At 46.3% G+C, this 17630-nt stretch overlaps 1 protein-coding gene across 2 annotated transcripts in view; it reads right to left on the bottom strand.

Moving 5' to 3' along the window:
• Window positions 1-17630, bottom strand: part of plxnb3 (plexin B3) — a 250767-nt gene that overhangs the window by 186597 nt on the left and 46540 nt on the right. The window lies entirely within an intron of this gene.

Genomic DNA, 17630 nt, shown 5'->3' on the forward strand with positions numbered 1-17630 from the left:
CTGTAATTAGTAACTAGAATGAAATGCACAGATGGAAATGACACAAGAAAAAAAGGTTGATGTTAGGAAATCATAATTGAATGAAGCTTTTGAGAGCATGAGAAACCTTTGCAAGAGCATGGGTGGTTCCTGACTTTGTAGTTTGTGATTTGATACCTTGATTGGTTGAGTGGCTTTGGTAAGGCTACAGTGAATTTGGAAAGTTAAAGGAAAAAATAAGAGTGAGAAAGATTTTACAGAAGGCAATGAGTATCGGTGTAATCGTAAAATCATGAGTGTGCTCTAACAAAGAGTTAACAGCTCTTTGAAGTTAGATGCTCGTTCCCAAGTAGGGGGAGGAAGTCAGAGAAAGAGGATGAAGTGATTGAAAAAGTGGAAGAAAAGACGGAATGTCTGAGAGGCATTCATCCACAGTTGCCAGACTCGCAACAGTATGTGTTTGAGCCAAAATGGGTGCAGTGGTCAGTTTTTCTTTGAGCCTTTCGAAAACAACTTCATGCTTGTCTGTCCAGTGGAACGCAGTCCCCTTTTTGAGAAGGTTATGAAGGGGGCTGGCCAGTTCTGCGAAATTTGGAACAAACTTGCGATAGTAATTACATAGCCCAAGGAAAGCTTGCAACTCTTGCAGGTTTGCGGGGGGTTTCCACTGTTGAACATCTCTGATGAGAGCTGGGTTTGGTCGGACACCTCCACCACTCACAATGTGACCCAGGAAGAGAACTTACTCTTGAAGCAGATGGCATTTGGATGGCTTTAGTTTTAGTCCATAGTCTTGAAACCTCTGAAAGACCTGCTCAAGCCGATCTAAACTGTGGTCCACTCCATTGCCAATAACGATGACATCATCCAGATAAATGAGAAGAGTTTCCCACTGAAGGCCTCTGAGGATGAGCTCCATTGCCCTCTGGAACGTACTTGGTGCGTTGCATAGTCCAAATGGCATTCTGATGTGTTCATAAAGACCCCATTTTGTGATGAATGCAGTCTTTTCACGGTCTTTGCTATCCACTCCAATCTGCCAGTAGCCAGACTGAAGGTCAAGGGTCGAAAACATGGTAGCTCCACCAACAACATCAAGACATTCTTCAATCCTTGGTAGTGGATATGCATCCTTGATCGTCAGACTGTTCAATCTACGGTAGTCGACACACCACCTTAGTCCTCCATCTTTTTTGCGCACTAGGACCACTGGAGAGGCCCATTCAGATGAAGATGGTGTGATTACACCTGCTTCCAACATGGCCTTAAGGTGTGCTTCCTCTTCACCTTGAAATCCAAGAGGTGTCCTTCTCACTGGCTGACGTACAGGCTTAGCAGAACCAGTGTCAATCTTGTGTGTTACAGCAGACATGTAACCAAGGTCAGAGTCACTTTTGGCAAAGATGGATTGGTACGTGAGGAGTAATTGAGTGAACCGCTGTTGCTGTTCTTCACTGAGAGCTTCACTTGTAGCGGCAACCAGGCCTCGAAGGTGTTCGGGAATGTCAGGGATTGTTACTCTTCCCATCACCAGTGGTGGTGTATCATCATTATACGCATGGCTTGACGCTGCACTTTGCTTTGCCGCACACGGGAGTTCAGGGTAAGCTTCTACAAGCATTCCGAGACAGGTTCCTTTCGGTAGAGAGGTTCGCTTAGTTGAAAAATTGCACACCCTGACTGCCACTCTCTTTTCCATAACAACAAGAACACTTCCAGATGTTACATTGTCTTTAATGTGTAGAGGCTCCAACACAGCTGGAACTCCAGGTCTTGGCTCCTCCACTTCACCCCATACAATGCATTCTGATGAAGCTGGTATAGTTGTTACTTTTCTAAGGGTCACTCTCATCACGCAGTAATCTGGTCCATTATCTTGCACAATCTTTGAGGGCACAAGTTCATCTCCAATGAAAACCTTGCCACGGGTGTAGATAACCACATCATGGGCTTTCATCAGATCTAATCCAAGAAGAACAGGGTCTCTGATGGAAGCTACATGTACTTCCCAGGGGATAGACTTGGATCCAATTTGAAAGGTCACTGTGAGTCCATGTTTAGCTTTCATGCCATCACCGACTCCTGCGCTCAGCAGGTAGGTTTGGTGTAGGTCTGTAGGTGTTGTGTTGTCTTTCAAGATACTTTGGTACAGTTCCTCTGATATCACAGTAGTTTGAGCTCCAGTGTCCGCCACAGCCTTCGTTGGCTTGCCATTTATAGTTATAGCAATTTGTAAGCTTTCACCTCTCTTCCTAGTGCAGCCAATCTGCCGGCCTTGTAACTGAAGATCTGAGTTAACAGCTGAGCTCTCCAAACCTCCATCTGGTTGCAGCAACAAGTCTGTATGGTTACGTGCAGCAATTGGACTGGGTGGTCTGACGCAGTGTTTTCTGAAGTGTCCTGTTTCTCCACACTTGAAACATGGGCCGGCTGCCCCACGATTTGGACTAGGAGTGTGAGAACGACCCCTGTTAGGTTGTAACTGCTGATAATTTTGCTTCCTTTCTGGTACAAGGGTTTGGACTGATTTAGACTGTTGGGGTCCTGTGACTACAGGCTGATGATTCCCAACTTGCTGCTGTAGAAGTTCTACTTTGTTGACAAGGGCCTCCACTCGATCCATTAGTGCAGCAAACTGGTCAGCTGTAACATACTGGGGGCTTTGGACCCTGCGGGATACCACAGCAGTATCCTCACATATGTCTCCTTCATCAACCCATGAGATACGCCTGGTTCTGTTCCTCATTTCGGTTTTGCGGCCCACCGTGGCTTTGAAGTTATGCTCATGGGCCTCCACAAACTTTTGAGCTTCGACGAGGGACCCTGGTTCACGGTTCATGACTTCATAAGCCACCTTCTGATTTCGTAAGCCTTTGAGGAAAGCATCTGTCGCTAGCTGGTCTTGCAGCTGGAGATCGACTCCTGGATATGCGAGGGTGATAAGGCGCCTCACCTCCTCCGCAAATTCAGCTGATGTCTCTCTGCCTTGTCTGAGTTTGCCAAGCTTTCTCCTTATCGTGGTCGGGGGGTCCGTCTTTCCAAAACGTTGGGTGAGCTGCTCTACCAAGAGAACATAATCCTCCCTTGTGCGCTCTGGGAGTGAGCAGACATACCGCACCGCAGCTCCTCTTAAACACTCATGTAGCCTGTCGACTCGTTCGATGGCACTCCACCCGTATTTTCTTGCTTGACGTTCAAATGGCATTAAGAAAGCATCCCAATCCTCATTTCCATCAAATATGGCCAATTTAGGCCTCTGGGGCTCTGCCAATGTGTTGAAATAGGCTCACGAATTACTTGGCCTGTTTGCATCTTGGTAGGTATGTGAGTGTTGGGTTTCATGCTCAACATCTCTAATCTCTCTGCGTCGACTATCAGATTCAGGAACTGCAGCCCGCCTGGACGGCCCAGAATTTCGAGATCTTTGGTTTATCACTTCCAGTTCCGCTGCAAAAGGAGCACGGTCCCTTGGCCTAGTTGTCACATTGAAAGGTGCACTTAGGTCGGTTGCAAACCTTTCCCTGGTAGACTGCATTGACATACTATCCTCCCCACCTTGTACAGTAGTGAGTTGTGTTGGGGCTTGTTGTACAGCTGACTGTCCTGTTATGTGTGAAAGGACTGGGGCCAACATCATTTGAAGGTGTCTTGTTTGTTGGGTTTGATTATTCAACACTGCTTGTAGCCACTTTGGAGCGGTCTCTGCCTCTGCGTGGCCTGCTGTAGCTCCTTGTAATTCTTCAGTCATTTTTTTTCAGTCAATTTGCTTTCTTGCTTTGTCTCGTCGGGTAGTTCCTCTTCAACTCTTATTTTGGAGGGGCGGACCGGAAGTCGTGCGTGGCTACGCTTAAGCAGCTTGACTTTTTTTTTTTTTTTCTTCGGCACGGCCGCGATGAGTTGTAGCTCAGCTTCAAATTGTCATCTAGCTCGGGATGGATCCGTAGCGTTCTTTTCAATTGAATTTACTCACGGGAGTTTTGTGAAAAATCCCACTTCTGACACCAGTTGTCGTGTTCGTACTTTTTGGTGCGATGGCGATGCGTGGGTAGACAGAGTCACACGACAAGGAATCTTCTCTCGTCAACTTTACTTGCATCCAGTAACAATAAAGTTACAATCACAGCTGTTATCGTGGAAGATGATACACCGTGTTGTGTCGGTCTCTAGCTCGGGCACAGACAGCGTTTGAGCAGTGTCCATGCAGTGAGCCGCGAGTACCATACAACAAGATCAATCTTTCATCTAACAGTCTCGCGATCATAAACGGTAGTCATAACATCGCGTTGCATTCACTGACCAAACATAGGCTGGGAAAAACCAAAGCACAATAGCACTGCATAGTCCTAGGCCCTTTAACAAGTTAACCGCATACACTACCCCCCCTTTAGGAATACTGAGTCCCTTCAGTATAGGTAATGTAGGGAAAACATAAAAAATAAGTAATTACAATAACCAGAACACACATTAGTCTTAAATGCAAACAGTGAGCTGTCAACACAACTTTGGATTAGTGCAACTTGGAATCAAGATCTGTATCTTTCTGGTCTATTAACCCGGCGACCACTGGATGTATTAACAGTCTTTGTCAATGGATTTTTATCACCTCGTCTTCGTCCTTGTTGACACTCTGGAGCCCTGGCCTGAGGTACCGCAGATGGATCATCTAACTCCTCACTTGAACCCGCGGTTGTACCGCCTGGATCGTCTGGCAGTGGCAGCACTGGCACCAAGGGAATGTCCTCTGCGTTGGCTTGGATGTCAGGGTCTTGACACCGCTGTAGCATTTTACTTCTTTGCCGTGAAATCCAGACAGGTATAACTTCACTGTCATAGGGCTTGAGTCTGTCGTGATGCATTATCGTGCTACGCTTGGGACCTTGGATCTCATACAGAACCGGACCTCGCCGTGCAGAAACAATCAGGGGACCCTTCCAGAGGGCTTGGAGCTTTGGACTTAGCCCCTTCTTTTTCATATTGTCCTTCACGAACACTAGGTCGCCACGACTGTACAAATGTTCTCTAGCACGGAGATCGTACACTTTCTTCTGTCGCTCCTGTGCAGAGCGAAGGTGCTCTCTCGCCATGCTGTGGGCTTCTTTCAAACCTTCTTCCAGGTTGTAGAGGAAATCTGATACATCCAGTGGATTGGCCTTGAGTCTTGCGGTACCAGACAGGATATCTTATGGTTGGTGGACCTCTCTGCCAAGCATAAGCCTGTTGGGTGTAAATCCTGTCACTGTGTGTCGCGAGCTGCGGTAGGCTGCGCTAAGTAGTGGCAGTTGCTCGTCCCAGTCCTTCTGGCTTTGGTTCACATAACAACGAAGCATTTGCAGCAAAGTCCTATTAAATCGTTCTACCTGTCCATTGGAAGAGGGGTGGTAAGGGGTAGTCCTGGTCTTGGTAATCTGCAAGATCTCACACACATTGCGAAAGAGCACACTCTCAAAATTGCGACCTTGGTCTGTGTGTAGCTTAAGGGGGGCTCCAAATCTGGCGATAAAGTCATAGACCAACCTCCTTGCAGTTGTCTCAGCACCTTGGTCAGGGACAGGGAATGCTTCGACCCATCTGGTGAATTGATCAATTATGACGAGAATGTACTTGTTACCAGAGTTCGACACAGGGAATGGTCCGAGTATGTCAAGGTGCAAACGGTCCAAAGGTGCTCCAACTTGGTAACATTGCATCTTTGCTTTCTTTGTTGGTCCTGCAGTTTTGCATGCACTGCACTGTGGGCATCTCTTGACAAACAGGTGAACATCTCCACCCATGCCATACCAATGGTAATTTTGACGCACACGCTCCAGGGTTTTGGCTTCTCCCAGGTGACCAGAGTATGGAGGGTTATGGCATGACTGTAGGACTTCTTTTTGCATGGATGTGGGGACCAATAGAAGCAAAGTTGGGTGTTGGTTCCCAATTCTCTCCCAAGAGTAATAGAGGACTCCTTCTCTAAGTTTGACTTGGCGCCAACAGAGCCAGAACTTCCTCACTGCAGGGCTCTCAAGCATCACTTCATCTTTGGCAGGGAGTGTAGCGGTTTCCTTCCATGTGTGAAGAGTGGCCAGGACAGGGTCTGCTTTCTGAAGTGTTGCCAGTTGCTCCGGACTAAGGGACTTGAGCCAGTTGACTTCTGGGCACTCACCAGATGGATGATCTTCTGCCGACATGGTGCCATGACCATCAGTGTCACTTCGGGGTTCCACACATCTTACTGCCAGTGGCACAACATCATCAACATCATTCTCGAACTTGGCCCACTGTTCATGAATTCTCCAGCAGTACGTGCACCCCTTACATGGCAGGTCTGACGGGCTGATCCCGGCTTGGTAACAATCACACTTGTCCACATTTCCTCCCGGCAACCTTGACATGGCATCCGCGTTGGCATGCAGTTTACCAGCACGGTGTTCGATGCAGAAGTCGTATTGACCCAACTCTTCTATCCAGCGAGCTAGCTGTCCTTCAGGGCATTTGAACCGGAAAAGCCAGGTGAGACTGCCATGATCTGTTCGAATCAGAAACCTTCTACCTAGTAGATAGTGGCGGAACTGGCAGGTGAAACGAACAACGGCAAGTAGCTCACGACGAGTGACACAGTACCTCTGCTGAGCTGGCGTAAGGTGGCTGCTGGCATAGGTTAGAACTCGCTCCTCTCCCCACTGGATTTGGGATAGGACAGCTCCGACACTGTTGTTCGAGGCATCTGTATCAAGAATGAACTTGCCTTCCGCGTTGGGATACCCCAAAATGGGTGCAGTGGTCAGTTTTTCTTTGAGCCTTTCGAAAACAACTTCATGCTTGTCTGTCCAGTGGAACGCAGTCCCCTTTTTGAGAAGGTTATGAAGGGGGCTGGCCAGTTCTGCGAAATTTGGAACAAACTTGCGATAGTAATTACATAGCCCAAGGAAAGCTTGCAACTCTTGCAGGTTTGCGGGGGGTTTCCACTGTTGAACATCTCTGATGAGAGCTGGGTTTGGTCGGACACCTCCACCACTCACAATGTGACCCAGGAAGAGAACTTACTCTTGAAGCAGATGGCATTTGGATGGCTTTAGTTTTAGTCCATAGTCTTGAAACCTCTGAAAGACCTGCTCAAGCCGATCTAAACTGTGGTCCACTCCATTGCCAATAACGATGACATCATCCAGATAAATGAGAAGAGTTTCCCACTGAAGGCCTCTGAGGATGAGCTCCATTGCCCTCTGGAACGTACTTGGTGCGTTGCATAGTCCAAATGGCATTCTGATGTGTTCATAAAGACCCCATTTTGTGATGAATGCAGTCTTTTCACGGTCTTTGCTATCCACTCCAATCTGCCAGTAGCCAGACTGAAGGTCAAGGGTCGAAAACATGGTAGCTCCACCAACAACATCAAGACATTCTTCAATCCTTGGTAGTGGATATGCATCCTTGATCGTCAGACTGTTCAATCTACGGTAGTCGACACACCACCTTAGTCCTCCATCTTTTTTGCGCACTAGGACCACTGGAGAGGCCCATTCAGATGAAGATGGTGTGATTACACCTGCTTCCAACATGGCCTTAAGGTGTGCTTCCTCTTCACCTTGAAATCTAAGAGGTGTTCTTCTCACTGGCTGACGTACAGGCTTAGCAGAACCAGTGTCAATCTTGTGTGTTACAGCAGACATGTAACCAAGGTCAGAGTCACTTTTGGCAAAGATGGATTGGTACGTGAGGAGTAATTGAGTGAACCGCTGTTGCTGTTCTTCACTGAGAGCTTCACTTGTAGCGGCAACCAGGCCTCGAAGGTGTTCGGGAATGTCAGGGATTGTTACTCTTCCCATCACCAGTGGTGGTGTATCATCATTATACGCATGGCTTGACGCTGCACTTTGCTTTGCCGCACACGGGAGTTCAGGGTAAGCTTCTACAAGCATTCCGAGACAGGTTCCTTTCGGTAGAGAGGTTCGCTTAGTTGAAAAATTGCACACCCTGACTGCCACTCTCTTTTCCATAACAACAAGAACACTTCCAGATGTTACATTGTCTTTAATGTGTAGAGGCTCCAACACAGCTGGAACTCCAGGTCTTGGCTCCTCCACTTCACCCCATACAATGCATTCTGATGAAGCTGGTATAGTTGTTACTTTTCTAAGGGTCACTCTCATCACGCAGTAATCTGGTCCATTATCTTGCACAATCTTTGAGGGCACAAGTTCATCTCCAATGAAAACCTTGCCACGGGTGTAGATAACCACATCATGGGCTTTCATCAGATCTAATCCAAGAAGAACAGGGTCTCTGATGGAAGCTACATGTACTTCCCAGGGGATAGACTTGGATCCAATTTGAAAGGTCACTGTGAGTCCATGTTTAGCTTTCATGCCATCACCGACTCCTGCGCTCAGCAGGTAGGTTTGGTGTAGGTCTGTAGGTGTTGTGTTGTCTTTCAAGATACTTTGGTACAGTTCCTCTGATATCACAGTAGTTTGAGCTCCAGTGTCCGCCACAGCCTTCGTTGGCTTGCCATTTATAGTTATAGCAATTTGTAAGCTTTCACCTCTCTTCCTAGTGCAGCCAATCTGCCGGCCTTGTAACTGAAGATCTGAGTTAACAGCTGAGCTCTCCAAACCTCCACCTGGTTGCAGCAACAAGTCTGTATGGTTACGTGCAGCAATTGGACTGGGTGGTCTGACGCAGTGTTTTCTGAAGTGTCCTGTTTCTCCACACTTGAAACATGGGCCGGCTGCCCCACGATTTGGACTAGGAGTGTGAGAACGACCCCTGTTAGGTTGTTACTGCTGATAATTTTGCTTCCTTTCTGGTACAAGGTTTTGGACTGATTTAGACTGTTGGGGTCCTGTGACTACAGGCTGATGATTCCCAACTTGCTGCTGTAGAAGTTCTACTTTGTTGACAAGGGCCTCCACTCGATCCATTAGTGCAGCAAACTGGTCAGCTGTAACATACTGGGGGCTTTGGACCCTGCGGGATACCACAGCAGTATCCTCACATATGTCTCCTTCATCAACCCATGAGATACGCCTGGTTCTGTTCCTCATTTCGGTTTCGCGGCCCACCGTGGCTTTGAAGTTATGCTCATGGGCCTCCACAAACTTTTGAGCTTCGACGAGGGACCCTGGTTCACGGTTCATGACTTCATAAGCCACCTTCTGATTTCGTAAGCCTTTGAGGAAAGCATCTGTCGCTAGCTGGTCTTGCAGCTGGAGATCGACTCCTGGATATGCGAGGGTGATAAGGCGCCTCACCTCCTCCGCAAATTCAGCTGATGTCTCTCTGCCTTGTCTGAGTTTGCCAAGCTTTCTCCTTATCGTGGTCGGGGGGTCCGTCTTTCCAAAACGTTGGGTGAGCTGCTCTACCAAGAGAACATAATCCTCCCTTGTGCGCTCTGGGAGTGAGCAGACATACCGCACCGCAGCTCCTCTTAAACACTCATGTAGCCTGTCGACTCGTTCGATGGCACTCCACCCGTATTTTCTTGCTTGACGTTCAAATGGCATTAAGAAAGCATCCCAATCCTCATTTCCATCAAATATGGCCAATTTAGGCCTCTGGGGCTCTGCCAATGTGTTGAAATAGGCTCACGAATTACTTGGCCTGTTTGCATCTTGGTAGGTATGTGAGTGTTGGGTTTCATGCTCAACATCTCTAATCTCTCTGCGTCGACTATCAGATTCAGGAACTGCAGCCCGCCTGGACGGCCCAGAATTTCGAGATCTTTGGTTTATCACTTCCAGTTCCGCTGCAAAAGGAGCACGGTCCCTTGGCCTAGTTGTCACATTGAAAGGTGCACTTAGGTCGGTTGCAAACCTTTCCCTGGTAGACTGCATTGACATACTATCCTCCCCACCTTGTACAGTAGTGAGTTGTGTTGGGGCTTGTTGTACAGCTGACTGTCCTGTTATGTGTGAAAGGACTGGGGCCAACATCATTTGAAGGTGTCTTGTTTGTTGGGTTTGATTATTCAACACTGCTTGTAGCCACTTTGGAGCGGTCTCTGCCTCTGCGTGGCCTGCTGTAGCTCCTTGTAATTCTTCAGTCATTTTTTTTCAGTCAATTTGCTTTCTTGCTTTGTCTCGTCGGGTAGTTCCTCTTCAACTCTTATTTTGGAGGGGCGGACCGGAAGTCGTGCGTGGCTACGCTTAAGCAGCTTGACTTTTTTTTTTTTTTTTCTTCGGCACGGCCGCGATGAGTTGTAGCTCAGCTTCAAATTGTCATCTAGCTCGGGATGGATCCGTAGCGTTCTTTTCAATTGAATTTACTCACGGGAGTTTTGTGAAAAATCCCACTTCTGACACCAGTTGTCGTGTTCGTACTTTTTGGTGCGATGGCGATGCGTGGGTAGACAGAGTCACACGACAAGGAATCTTCTCTCGTCAACTTTACTTGCATCCAGTAACAATAAAGTTACAATCACAGCTGTTATCGTGGAAGATGATACACCGTGTTGTGTCGGTCTCTAGCTCGGGCACAGACAGCGTTTGAGCAGTGTCCATGCAGTGAGCCGCGAGTACCATACAACAAGATCAATCTTTCATCTAACAGTCTCGCGATCATAAACGGTAGTCATAACATCGCGTTGCATTCACTGACCAAACATAGGCTGGGAAAAACCAAAGCACAATAGCACTGCATAGTCCTAGGCCCTTTAACAAGTTAACCGCACTACACTATTCTAATTTAGGGTCCACGGAACAGATTAAAATATAGTTGTTGCTTTAGCCTGTTCATGTGCTCCACAGGAGTTATTATTATTCACATTGAATGCGCGACTAGATAACACACACCCAGTCCAGGATAGGGCAAAATTTTCTTGGATTGTTTAGACCTTTCCATATAATACAGCACCACAGCAGTGATACTTGAAATTAATGTCGAATTAGTGGCACTGTCTTTATGGAAAATTACTCACTTAACGCAAGGGTAGGTTGTTGTAGAGGAGATATTTCAGACACAAATGACCCTGAATGTTATTCTGATATTTTCCATTGTATCGTAGTTCATTATATTTAGGACTAAGACATTGTAAAACACTGTTTGGAAGAACTTATAGAATACCTCAAATTTAAGAGCAAATGGGAAATAGATGTTGAAGCAACTTTAGTTGACCATATGTGAAAAATGTTAGGAAAACAAAAGACAGGCGCAAATTTAGAGTGACAAGGATCTTTCTGTCTCCCAGCAGGGGCACTAATCTAGTGAAGCCAGGATACTGGGTGCTTGTAAGAAGTTTGAAGATAAGACATTTGTAATTACCCAAGGGGGAAGGAGGTGTTAGTAACAGCTCTCGCAGCTATAAAGATAGCAGAAAGGTCAACATTGGTTTATTCGACACGTAAAGAGGTCACGTTGGTTGAAATCTCCTACAAAGGAGACACCAGACTAAGAGGTTTATACAGAGTTACAAGCGGGACAAAATTTATTTAAGAGGAACTGTCCTCTCTTGAGGCCGAGGCCAGACCTGCTGACCAGCATGATGGTCACCAGCTAAGTGGGGACACCTCAGGTGAGATTGGCCGTGCCGTGCATCAGATGTTTCTGGCCCGTTGGGGTCGATGTTGCTGTATCTTTCAGGTGGGGAAGGGGGAGACAGGCCTGGTCTATGTGGCCAGGGCGAGACGTGAATAGAGTGAGACTTCCGGCAGTGACCCATCCAATAATGTCGACATTACACAGCTGTTCCAGTTGGCCGTCCACAAGGGCGTGCACCTTCCAGTGGCAGAAATCAGGCGAAATAGTCCATCAATGAAAAATGCTACTCGGGCTAAGTAGAACACATTTTGTACATAATTTTGCACAACATCAGAAAAGGAAAATATGGGATTGGATTAAGGAGCGTGGCTAAAATTGTTGTACTTGCAGGTTTAGAAGGCCAAGAGAGATAAGAAAAAAGGAGGCAGCTGCTCCTTCCACTTCTGCTGCTTCTGGGCAAGGTTCGGGTGACGCAGCGCCACAGCAGACACATAGCAGGCCGGTCAACGAGGTTGGGATTGCAGTAACAGAGGTATGGGTGGTTACAGACGGGGGTTGTGAGTGGGGTGTGCACTTGCTGCGGGGTGTGGGGTCACTGGGTGATGAGCTGTCCATGCCGAGCCACTTTCTGGAATGTGCCATCCTCCGGTGCCATATCTGTCACAAAGAGCTCCACCAGCGCAGGGGGCGCCACCGTTACCCACTCCCAACGCACTTGACACAAATCCGCTCGTACCCCATTCCATGACAGGGGGCCGCGGAGCTTCAGCGTTCGAGGACTAGCAGGTCCTAGCATTCCGGGGACGGTGGATGGACAAGTTTTCGATGGTGCTGGATATTGGGGCGAGCTATGAGCTCCTTCCGCAACCCCCACTGAGCCATGTGGACTCTCAAGATTGCCTGAGTCACTGCCATTGACTGAACGAACACTGGAATTCGAGTGGCATTCCCGGATGGGACTGAACTTGACTGTGCACATCCGTCGGAGGGAGCATATGTCGTGCTCTCTTCCTTCCCAGTGGCTAAACTGAACTGAAACATTTGAGGGCAGCTCTGAAACCTGGTTCCCATCCTCCCGCGGTGGGTATGCCCTGTTCCTGCTCTGGTCTGAGTGGTTTAGCAACCGCCACCCTTTCAATTCACCAATTGACATATCACATTGTACATGTGATCACAAACATGATTTGGTTTATCAAAAATGCACTCATCCAAATTTAGTCATGAGTGCATCTTGCGTTAGAATTATATATTTGTTATGTCTACTTGCGTTGCCTCGCACGCGTGCCTTGTCCCTGAGCAGCGGAAATGGTATGAATTGTTTACTTTCGCCGAGCCACAAATTGCATTGAATATTGATGCGCGTCATCATACTAGAGATCTAGACCCCATAGTTGTTGAATACTCCGCGTCACAATCTGGAGATCATATTTCAGCACCGACTACAAATTCTTTGGTTTTGGGAACATTACTAAATTTCAAAATTTCCAGGGAAGGGTCGCTCGGAAATGGTAGTTCTGTGTGTGTCTCTGCTAGAGGTGTTGTGGACCCAGGGCCCGACTGATTTGGGGCTCGGCTCCACAGCTTCGCGATTGTTTTTACTGTCTCTACCCCCTACCCCAGTTGACAGAATCAGTGTGGGCACAGCCTGTAGGTGGATTGAGCCAATCATGAGACAATAGGAGGTGAAGACTGCAGCGGTCTTGGAGCTGTCTATGTCTTGTAGAGCACCTTTTCTTCCCGTAAAAAAAAAAAAAAATAGAGGTTTAATTCGGTATCTGCGTTATTATAGTTTTGGGATTTTTTATTTTAAGCATAATTGGTTACTATTTCATTTGGGTTGCTTTAAAATTTGTCAATTAACAGTCAAAATTGGAGCGTTAGCTCGAGGCTTAATTTGTAATCTCGGAACACAGTTAGATATTTGAACTCAGTGAACTCAGCATCACTGGAGTCGGACATCACTCCGTACATCAACCTCCGGGTGCTTTCCCGGAGGTGGACTCAATCTCGCTGGTAAGGACAGTTTAGAGTTCTGGCTAGAACCTCACACGCCATTCAATTGGGAACTACAGAACAAACGTGGTACCATAACTCACAGTTGCGCCCGGCCCCAGTATTTTGTGCCCGCCAAGGTTGAGCTTAGAGGTTGACCGCCCGGACGGGCAGGTCAAGAGAGGGAATGTGTAGATGGCATGAATTGGATCAAAGTCAGACACTTTCGAGTCTGAACAAAGACGATGCAACTGTTTAACTTATTGACTATTTTGCTTGCTGGCGTGTGCTTTGTGTGGACGATGTTGGCGTTTGAACATAGGATGGGGGATGACAGAAGTGATGGAGCGAAAGGAGCATGTAATGGAATGGTATGGTATGGAGCAGAGCGAGATGATGGTAAGACGCTGACACAGACACAACAACTACTGCTAAATCTGAAATGTAAACAACCGACACAGGTGAACACTTGGGTGACAATTTTTAATTGGACACACCCATGGAATGATGTGGGAATAAAAAAGAAAGAGCCTATTTTTGACACCCAAGTTGCAAAACAAAAGTTCACCTCCCTAAAAGTAAAATGGGACTGGTCCTGGGATTGGAAATCTCCAGGAGTCATGGTGTAATGAAAATGTGTCTTTGCCAGTAGGAATCCCTCTCGCTCATGGTGATGTTTGGTGTGGAGAGAAAGTGCTGTACGATAGGCTTCCCACCAATGCCTCAGGTAAGTGCGCCCTGGTAAAGCTGATCATGCCAGTTAGTGTGACAGCCTTAGATCTGGCCAAAATGGAGTGGGAAGGTGTTGGACAATGGGGAAGAATCCCCTTCCTTAACAGGAAGAGAAGGGACATGCACGAATGGTTGAATGCAGGAGATCCCACGTATATAGATGCAATTGGAGTTCCAAGAGGGGTCCCTGACGAGTATAAATTGGTGGATCAAATTGCGGCAGGATGGGAGAGCATTTTCCTGTTTGTTACAGTAAACAAAAATGTGGACCGGATCAATTATGTTCATTATAATGTCCAACGATTGGCGAACTTCACCACCTCGGCACTCCAGGCAGTGCATGAGCAATTGGCTGCCACATCTCTGATGGCATTCCAAAATAGAATGGGCTTAGATATGGTGTTGTCTGAAAGAGGAGGAGTGTGTAGTATTTTTGGGGATCAGTGTTGTACTCTGATTCCCAACAATACATCTCCTGACGGTCGCCTCACCAAGGCATTGGAGGGTCTGCGCACGTTAAGTGACAAAATGAAGGAGCACTCAGGTGTGGACACCAGTTGGTACTCTGACTGGTTAAACATCTTTGGCAAATATAAAAGCTTGATTGCATCAGTACTGATTTCTATCGCTGTGTTTGCCGCTATTATGGTGTTATGTGGATGTTGTTGTATTCCATGTATCAGATCATTAACTGTTAAGACAATTGAACGCACGTCGGGGCCGCTCCCTCCTGGTGGCCAGTACATGATGATCCCTCAGAAGGACCCCCAGGAGGGGGAGACAGCTGTGGCCCTCTGGGAGTCCGGGATGTGAGTATGTGTAGATGGCCTCAGCGACCTGAGGCCATGAGGAGGGAATGAAATTTTCTACGGATTTTCTACTGGAATGACATTTTCTATTGATTTTTAAGTTTTACTAATTTTCTATTGATTCTTAATTTTTACTAATTTTCTATTGAGCTTTACCTCACCTTCTATTGATTTGTAAGTTGTTACTAATTTTTCATTGTTTGATTTTTAGCTCGTGTGTAACAATAAAATAAGGGGTTCGAGTGATGACCTCAGTTGTCTGAGGTCATGAGAGGGAATAAAGGAGTGGAAGAGTTTAAACCTGGCTAGTTTTATTTGATGTCCTGCATCTTGTGTCACTGTTATTCTGTGAAATGCTGAGTGTGTGGCTGGTGAAGCTGAACAAAGAAAGTGAAAGAATGTGAAGGTTTGGGAGGTCTTAGGTTGGTGCCTGGTGCAGACAGACACCTCGAGCGGGAAGGGGTCGACAAGAAACTGGACCCTTCAACCACAAGCAGGAGGAGCCACCACTTGAAGAAAGACCAATAAGAGCAAGCTAAAGTTAACTGCAGGATACACATAGCCAATAGAATCATGCCAGGATGCCTTTGTCTCTGTGCCATTTGCATATTGTATAGGATGATCATTTCTGGGCAACTCGGGTAGTACATTCGCTGGTGGCAAGAGAGGTGTAGAGTTGTATTGAGAGGGACCCGAGACCCAGGTGCCATGTAGAAAGTCTGTGTATTGGAAATAAACCCACTTGTGCGTGAAAATGCCGGCTTCCTGATACCTTTCTATTGCAGAACGAGCGTGCATATTGTTGGATGAGTGAAAGTTGGGCAAGGTCGCGAATTGGAGTCAGATTACTAATTTGAGTTTACATTGGGTTAAAGTTAAATTCTAACATTGATATAAAGCTAAATTCCAACAACTTCCATCCCTATCCTTTATTACCCTAACCTGCTGCACGTCCTTCCCATCTCTTTCTCTCTGCCTTGCCAACCTGTATAGATGGGTCTCTCCCTCCTTACTGTCCAATACATACAAGTCATCGTAAGCCCCTTGTTTGGCCATAGCCACTTCCACTCTCACCTTCCGTTGACATTCCTACCTGTCTCCCTGATCACATTTGCTGGAGTTGTCCAGTCATTTGGGAGCTCCTCCTGACCATCAAGAGCCCGTCCTCAACTTCCTGAAGGTTATACAACACTCTTCCCCTTTCAACTTCCACCAACTTGTCCTCTGCTCTGCCTTTGCCCTCTTTGTTGTTTTCACCGCCAGAGTCATCCTACACACTACCATCCTATGCTGTCTGGCTACACACTCACCTACCACTACTTTGCAGTCGCTAATCTCCTTCAGATTACACCGTCTACACAAAATGTAGTCTACATGTGTACTCCTACCTCCACTCTTGTAGGTCACCCTATGTTCCTGCCTCCTGCCTTTCTTGGAAGAAAGTATTCACAACAGCCATTTCCATCGTTTTTGCAAAGTCAACCACCATCTGTCCTTCTGCGTTCCTCTCCTGGATACCATACCTGCCCATCACCTCCTCATCACCACAGTTTCCTGCCCCAACATGTCCGTAAAATTGATGCTTTATATTTAAAGAAAAAAAATTGTTTTAGTTTGTTTGTTTTTGGGCAAGCCGACACATTAACTTCACAGAATGAAGGCATGTCACTGGTCATCAGACTATGCACAGTCACGGTTTTACATCAAAACCAAAACTATCAACCAACATTAAGTGAACAGCATACTAGCGAACAATGAAACACCCAAAACAAGAAACAAAGAAATACAAGCAAAAAATGTATCTCTCATGCCATTCATATCCCAAGTACTGCAAAGCATTCTGGTTGTGCTTCAGCCTCAGCCAATCAGATGGCTGGTTAGAGAGATGTCGTTTTGTGGTGTTCTTTGGACAGCGTTTTTTTTTTTTTTTTTGTAGGGAGTGCAGGGTCTGTTTTGTGTAGGTAAATCTTACCCGTGATGTTTTTTGCTTGCAGTAACATTAATGAGACAGATTACGACATCGTGGACAGCAACCATTTTATCCATCTTTCTCTTGATGTACATCCTGGTCTGTTGTCAACTGTCTGTGTCAATTAGTTTTTGTTTCCTCAAAAGCTTTTTAGTTTTTTCAATTTTAGTTTTGGTTATTTTGTTAGTTTTCGTGGGGTCAACAGGGGAAGGTAGTATACATTTTGCCACATATTTTTCTATGTTACGTGTTTCATTGTCATTCTGAGGGGTTGTTTGGACTCATTAATAAGTTTCGTATGGCTACACCTCTATTGTTTGGACTCATTTAATGAGCTCGACAGGGGGATTCAATTCGTGGCATTATGTTGAGCATTATGTTAAACATTTATATGGCATGATGATGATCATTAGCAGGTTCATATTTACTGCAGGTTTTCAGCAATTATCAAATGAAACTAGAAGAACCGTGCACAATAATGACAAGTGATTATGTTTACTGGTCTTATATTATTCTCGTAGATGAATACATGCATTACTCTGCTTCAATGTGTTGAGCAGTGTTGTTTTTTGGCAGGCATTTTAGATTTAGTCTTAGTCTTTTGGACAAAAATGCATATTAGTTTTCATCAAATTTAGTCATTCCTATTAGTGGTAGTTTTAGTCAAGTTGTAGTCGTCGAAAACTTAAAAA

Source organism: Idiotropiscis lumnitzeri, chromosome 3 (assembly GCF_059441095.1).
Source record: "Idiotropiscis lumnitzeri isolate Australia: NSW breed Sydney's pygmy pipehorse chromosome 3, RoL_Ilum_1.0, whole genome shotgun sequence".
NCBI lineage: Eukaryota > Metazoa > Chordata > Actinopteri > Syngnathiformes > Syngnathidae > Idiotropiscis > Idiotropiscis lumnitzeri.